This window comes from Jaculus jaculus, chromosome 5 (assembly GCF_020740685.1).
Source record: "Jaculus jaculus isolate mJacJac1 chromosome 5, mJacJac1.mat.Y.cur, whole genome shotgun sequence".
In the NCBI taxonomy this organism is placed as follows: Eukaryota; Metazoa; Chordata; class Mammalia; order Rodentia; family Dipodidae; genus Jaculus; species Jaculus jaculus.
This window is the reverse complement of record NC_059106.1, coordinates 65,158,053-65,164,978: the sequence shown is the minus strand read 5'-3', so window position 1 is coordinate 65,164,978 and position 6,926 is coordinate 65,158,053. Positions and strand designations below refer to the sequence as shown.

Genomic DNA, 6,926 nt, shown 5'->3' with positions numbered 1-6,926 from the left:
TTTTGCTGTAGCCCAGGATGAACTGGAATTCACCCTGTAGTCTTAGGCTGGCCTTGAACTCATGGTGATCCTCCTGCCTCAGCTTCTTGAGTGCTGGACTTAAGTGTGTGCCACTACGCCCAGCTCTTATTATTATTTTTCCCCTTAGGTAGGGTCTCACTACAGCCCAGGCTGACCTAGATCTCATTCTGTAGTCACAGCAATCCTCCTACATCTACCTCTCAAGTGCTGGGATTAAAGGTGTGTGCCACCATGCCTGACCTTATTTATTTATTTTGGTTTTTCAAGGTAGGGCCGGGTCTCACTCTGGCCCAGTCTGACCTGGAATTCACTATGTAGTGTCAGGGTGGCCTCGAACACACAGTGATCCTCCTACTTCTGCCTTCGGAATGCTGGGATTAAAGGCATGCACCACTATGCCTGGCTCTTATTTTATCTTTTTCCTTTTTCCTTTTAAAACTTTTTAAATGACTACTTCCATAATTACAGACAAGAAACCATGATAATTCCCTCCCCTCTTCCACTTTCCCCTTCATACTCCACTCTCCATCATCTCCCTCCTTCTCTCCATCAGTCTCTTTTATTTTGATGTCATCATCTTTTCCTCCTATTATGAGAGTCTTGTGAAGGTAGTGCCAGGCACTGTGAGGGCATGGATATTAAGGCCAATTTCTTTCTGGGTGATTGCATGGTAAGTAATCCTTCCCTGTCTTTGGCTCTTACATTCTTTCTGCCACCTCTTCTGCAATGGGCCCTGAATCTTGGAAGATATGATAGAGATATTTTAGTGCTGAGCACTCCTCTGTCACATCTTCTCAGCGCTATGGTGCCTTTTTGGTCATCCCAGTGGTCACCACCATCTGACAAGAGAAGCTTCTCTAACCAAAAGTGAAAGTAGCATCCATCAGTATATGGGTATGACTGTTAAGTAAAGTGCTTACAGGGCAGTTTGGTGAGTGTAATAAATGCATTTAGCCAGACCCCAACAGGTGTTACACTCCTAGGGCTCATGACCTCTCTGCCACAGGCTTTTTTTAAAAAAATATTTTTTTTATTGACAATTTCTATACTTCCAGATAACACCCCATGGTACTTCCCTTCCCTCCCTTTCCCTCCCCCACTTTCTCCTTCACAACTCTGCTCTCTGTCATATCTCCTCCCTCTCTCCATTAGTCTCTCTTTTAATTTGATGTCATCATTTTTTTTCTCCTATTATTTTTTATTTAAATATATTTTTTTAATTTTTTATTTATTTGAGAGTGACAGACACAGAGAGAAAGACAGATAGAGGGAGAGAGAGAGAATGGGCGCGCCAGGGCTTCCAGCCTCTGCAAACGAACTCCAGACGCGTGCGCCCCCTTGTGCATCTGGCTAACGTGGGACCTGGGGAACCGAGCCTCGAACCGGGGTCCTTAGGCTTCACAAGCAAGCACCTTAACTGCTAAGCCGTCTCTCCAGCCCTCCAAACTATTTTTTAAATAAAAAATAGGGCTGGAGAGATGGCTTAGCGGTTAAGCACTTGCCTGTGAAGCCTAAGGACCCAGATTCAATTTCCCAGTACCCACATAAGCCAGATGCATAAGGTGGTGCATGAGTCTGGAGTTTGTTTGCAGTGGCTAGAAGCCCTGGTATGCCTATTCTTTGTCTCTCTCAAATAAATAAATAAATAAACAAAAGTATTAAAAATATATTTTGCTGAGTGTGGTGGCACACACTTTTAATTGCAGTATTTGGGAAGCCAAGGTAGGAAGATTGCCATGAATTTGAAGCGAGAGTGAGAACCTACCTTCAAAAACCAAAATAAAATAATAATAAATAATTTTTTAATTTGTTTGTGAGTGAGAGAGAGACTATGAATGTGAGTGTGCATGTGCCAAGGCCTCCTTCTACTCCCTGGGAACTCCAGAGGCATACAGCCATTTTTTTGCAGACAGTTTTAAGTGGGTACTGGGGAATTGAACTTGGGCCAGCAGGCTTTGCAAACAAGCACTTTTAACTGCTGAGCCATCTCCCCAGCCCTTTTACTTTGAGAGTTTCATGCATGTATGTATTTTAATCATATTCACTCTTCTACTACCCTCTCTTATCTCCTCCTAAATCCCTTCTTACAAAGTAGTCCCTTTCCTACTTTGTGTGTGTGTGTGTGTGTGTGTGTGTGTGTGTGTGTGTGTGTGTGGTGGAGAGAGGTAAGCATGAGCCAGTTATGCATTTGTAGATGACAGATGCAATGCTGCCTCCTGGGATGTATTATAACTTCTGCCTATTTGCTGGGTAAACCCAGTGGAGTCAATGGGCCAGGATTAGATGCATCCCTGTATCTTCAGTGACCAGCATGCAGACCAAACCAGTGCTCAGCACATAGTTGCTGAGTGAATGAACCAGATTGTGAAGAACAGATCTGACATCATCCAAGTTAAACACCTTGCACAGCTACCGGGAGACATGCTTACATGGTGGCTGTTTCTAAGAAAGGTACTAGTGGAATTTATCCAGCTTCCCTGTGTAGACATACCACAGAGGATGGAAGGCACTCCTGTATCTCGAGCTTAACGCATGCCGAAGGAGTTCAGTAAATTATCAGTGGAGGAAGCGTCTTCCAAGGCTCTGACTAGCAGTGGTTCTGATTAATAAGCCTGAATTCTCTCATTTAGGGGCTGGCTCACCCTCTTTGCTTTATCCCTTGGGGAAAATGGAGCCTCCTAAGGGTGCCTGTTGTGTTCAGTTCGCCCAGGGCGTTCTCCGCAGGGTGCCCTCCAGGAATGATGACAGAACACGGATTTAGGGGAAGTGGGCAAAAGGAGGGCAAGGCAGGGGTTACCCCAGCCTGCGGGCCCAGTCTCGGAGACAGCCAGCGGCCTGGGAGAGTGATGCGGGGACCGGCGGACCAGGGCTCCGAAGGGGGCGGGCCGGGAGAGCGGGGGCCAGGGTCAGCGAGCGGCCGCGGGCCCCGGGCGGAGAGGTCGTCGGGACGGAGGGGCGGGGAATGTGGGCCTGGGGGCGTGAACGAGCCCGGGGGAGGGGAGGGGAGGGGAGGGCCCGGGGGGGCCAGCCGGAGGCCGCGGGGGTCGGTGCGCGGGGGCGGGGCGGGCGGGCGGGGGGCGGCGCCGGGGGTGGGGGAGCGGGCGCGGGTTGGGCGGCTGCGCGGGCTCCGCTGCTGCCGCCGCCGCCGCCGCTAGGGCGCGGGGGGCGGGGGGCTCGGCGCCGCGAGCTCGGCCATTGTGGGAGCCGCTCCCCTCCGCTCCGAGGTGCTGCGGGCCGCCCGCCGCGCTTCCTCCTCCTCCTCCTCCTCCTCCTCCTGCTCCTCCTGCAGCAGCTCCCGCTCGCAGGGTAAGGCGCGGGCGTGGGCGCGGGGCCGGCTGGAGCCGGGCTCCGCGGTGATGCTCGCGGGCCGGCCGCGCCCCAGCCCCGGCGGTGGCCGCGGGGCCGGCGGGTTGACAGGCGCCGGTACCTAGCGTACGGCGGCCGTCCCGGCCTCGCACCTGCAGCCCCTGCGGCCGGAGCCGGGAGTGCAGCACCCGCCGAGCCCGGGGCGTGCGGCGGGGGAAGGGGGTTTCCCTGGGGCCGGCGGGAGGCGTGTTTCTTGGGAATATGGGGACCCCGATCCCTGCCTGCCTGGGGCCGGGCGAAGGGACCTCGCGGGAGCCGGGCAGGGCCGCGTGGGAAAGCTGTCTCTGCCGACCCCGGAGCTCGGCCGACGGCGCCGGCCACCCTGTCGATCGTCGGTCACGCGTCCCGGCTCTTTGTCAGCCACGCGCGGCGGGCACGCGGACCCACCCGCGCCGCCGCGGGCTCCCGGGCGCGCCCCTCCCCCCACCTCCGCGCGGCGGGGCAGGGCGAGGCCGGGGAGGCTGGCAGCCCGCGGGGGTCGCAGCAGGTACCTGTCCGTGGACCTGGCCCTGGGGCCTGCGGGGTGATGGGCGTGGGACGGGGGGCGGGGGGTGATGCGCGCGCGCTCCGGTGATCCTGGGATTTGATGGACAGATTGAGTGACTGAGGATGGGGAGGGAGCGCCGAGGTCACCCAGGTGTGTGTGAGGGGCGCGGGGGGGGGGGGCTGTCACCCACCGGGTGGAGCCCCCGGGAGGGTCTGCCCACTCCTCCTCCCCGGGAGGCCTTTGTAGTGAAATGGGCGTCTGGGAGGGGACGGGCTGCTTGGGAATGAAGCAGGTGGTCTGAGATGAGGGGCGGTTTCCTGTTCAGGGTTAGCACAGCCTCGCTCTTCCCGGTCTCCCCGAGATTGGGATCTTCACTTCAACACCTGACCTGCCGTAAGAGCTGGGAGGTGGGCAGTAGAGGGTAATGGTAGGGCTGGGGGCAGATGCTGGGATAAAGGGCAAAGCTGTGCCAGGCCGTGGGTCGTTTCCTCTCTGTCTTCTGTGGCAGGATCAGGTCTTGGTATGCCATGGGAAGAGAGGACCCACAGGCTGTTGGCACAGGAGGTGTCCTGGCAGGGCTGCTCTGTCTGCCCCAGACTGCCTCGAGGCCTCCTGCATCATTGGATGTTTCTTTTGTTATCTGAGTTCTGCGCTTCTGGTGGGGACCTGCCTGTGACCCAGAAGCTGTCACTGCCCCTGATTGCCTCTGAGCTGAGATTCCCAGAATCCAGGAGCTATGCCAGACATCCAGCCATTTAGGCCACTTCCCTGTCTCCACACATTCTTGTGTGCAGGTATTCCCCATGACGGATGGTCGACAGCTCTATCCCTAGTCCCTAGAAGCCACACCAGAGCTTAGTTACCTGGGCTGGATGGTGAGTTGATTGGGGGGGGGGGCGCTTGTAGGAGGGCTGACAGCTGAAGGTATGTGCCATCTTGGCTCCGAAAACCCCTGGGGTGGTGGGCCATGGGTAGCAGATGGTTCTGGGAAGTGAGCTTGGCCTGGCTGAGGGAAGGCTGCCCAGTCTGGCTGGTGGAGCCCAGCTGGCTTCAGAATAATTGTTTCCGCTCAACTCCCTCCACTAGCTAAACTGACCAGAAAAAAACTGACTTTTCTTACCATCACCCTCCCCCCATGCTGTGCAACTGTATTCCCACACAGCCGTTGCAATGAGCCAGTGAATGTTTTATCTAATGCCTGCTGCGTGCCATACATGGCACCAGCCAGCTTTACATGTGCATTTCAGTGTTCTTAAAATATCCTCTGAGGAGAAATATTATCCCCACTTTGCAGATGATGAAACTGAGTCTCCAAGAGGTAGAGTGACTTGCCCCTGATCACACCAATTATAAGTGGCTGAACCAGTTATTATTATTTTTCTTTTTTGAGGTAGGGTGTCAATCTAGCCCAGGTTGACTTGGAATTCACTATGTAGTCTCAGGGTGGCCTTGAACTCACTGCAGTCCTCCTACCTCTGCCTTCTACGTCCTGGGATTAAAGGTGTGTGCCATCATGCCCTGCTCTGAACCAAAATTTATGCCCAGTTCTGTCTTAAATTTAGTGCTGTGTCTAATCTGTTTGCTGGGGGTTTCTGCCTATGCTGGCTTACGCTTTGTTTCATGCCTGCCATTGAGGTCAGGCTTTAGCTTTTTGAAAATACGTCCCATCTGTTGCCCCATTTTATTCTTTAACATGTTTTTAAATTTTTTAATTTTATTTAATTTTAATTTTTTTAGTTTTTCCAGGTAGGGTCTTGCTCTAGCCCAGACTGACCTGGAATTCACTATGTAGTCTCAGGGTGGCCTTGAACCTCCTACTTCTGCCTCCTGAGTGCTGAGTGCTGGGGTTAAAGGCATCTGTCACCATGACTGGCTTTTATTTGTTTTATGGAGAGAAAGAGAGGGAGAGAATGGCTAGCCAGGGCTTCCAGCCACTGTAAATGAACTCCAGAAACATGCACCACCATGTACATCTGGCTTACATGGGTTCTGGTGAACTGAACCTGGGTCCTTAGTCTACACAGGCCACCATGTTAACTGCTAAGCCATCATCTCTCTAACCCCCCCCCCCACCCGTTTTTATTCTTATAGCATTCCTGGGAGGTAAGAAGGGGATATAGTAATAGATGCTGTTTACTTACTGCTTAATGGGTACTGGCACTTGTATGAAGGGATCTTATCTAGTCCTTGCAGACAATGCTATAAGGGTAGGTGATAGCCTCATACCCATTTCATAGATGAGGATGCTGAGGCTAAAGAGATTAGATGGCTTCTTAAGGGTCACACAGCTAGTGAATAATGGAGTAGAATTTGGACTCTTTTTTTTTAATCTATAGCATAATCGCCCAAATGTACCAAATAACAATAATAATTACTAAGCTGGGCATGGTGGCACACACCTTTAATCCCAGCACTTGGGAGACAGAGGTAGGAGGATTGCTGTGAATTCAGGGACACCCTGAGAGTACATAGTGAGTTCTAGGTCAGCCTGGGCTAGATACTAATAGTAGGAGCTAACATTCACATAGTGTTTAAATAATAGTAATAATAATAACTATTATAATTTTATATTTATTTTACTTATTTATTTGAAAGATATAGTGAAAGAGAATGTGCCTCTAGCCACTGCAAACGAACTCCAGATGCACGTGCCACCTTGTGCATCTGGCTTACGTGGGTCCTGGGAAATCAAATCTAGGTCCTTTGACTTTGCAGGGCAAGTGCCTTAACCACTAAGCCGTCTCTCCAGCCCAATAATAATATAATAATAATAATTATTATTACTTTTTTGATTTTTTTCAAGGTAAAGTCTCACCTTAGTCCAGGCTGGAACTCACTCTGTAGTCCCAGGCTGGCCTCAAATTCATGGCAATCCTCCTACCTCTGCAGCTCTTGAGTGTTGGGATCAGTGGTATAAGCCATCATACCCAGCTTGTTTAATTAATTAATTTATTTACTTATGTTTTTAGAGAGAGCACGTGCGAGAGAGAATTGGCATGCTAGGGTCTCAGCCACTGCAGTCAAACTCCAGATGCTTTTGCCACTTAGTGGA

The 6,926-nt window shown here is 52.0% G+C and overlaps 1 protein-coding gene across 15 annotated transcripts in view; it reads left to right on the top strand.

The window, feature by feature from the left end:
* The first annotated feature begins 3,196 nt into the window (after positions 1–3,196).
* Macf1 (microtubule actin crosslinking factor 1) overlaps positions 3,197–6,926 on the top strand; it is a 436,027-nt gene continuing 432,297 nt past the window's right edge. For all 15 annotated transcript variants that reach the window (XM_045149529.1, XM_045149530.1, XM_045149528.1 and 12 more), the window contains exon 1: positions 3,197–3,327. The gene's annotated coding sequence lies outside the window, so the exon portion shown is untranslated. The remainder of the gene's footprint in view (positions 3,328–6,926) is intronic.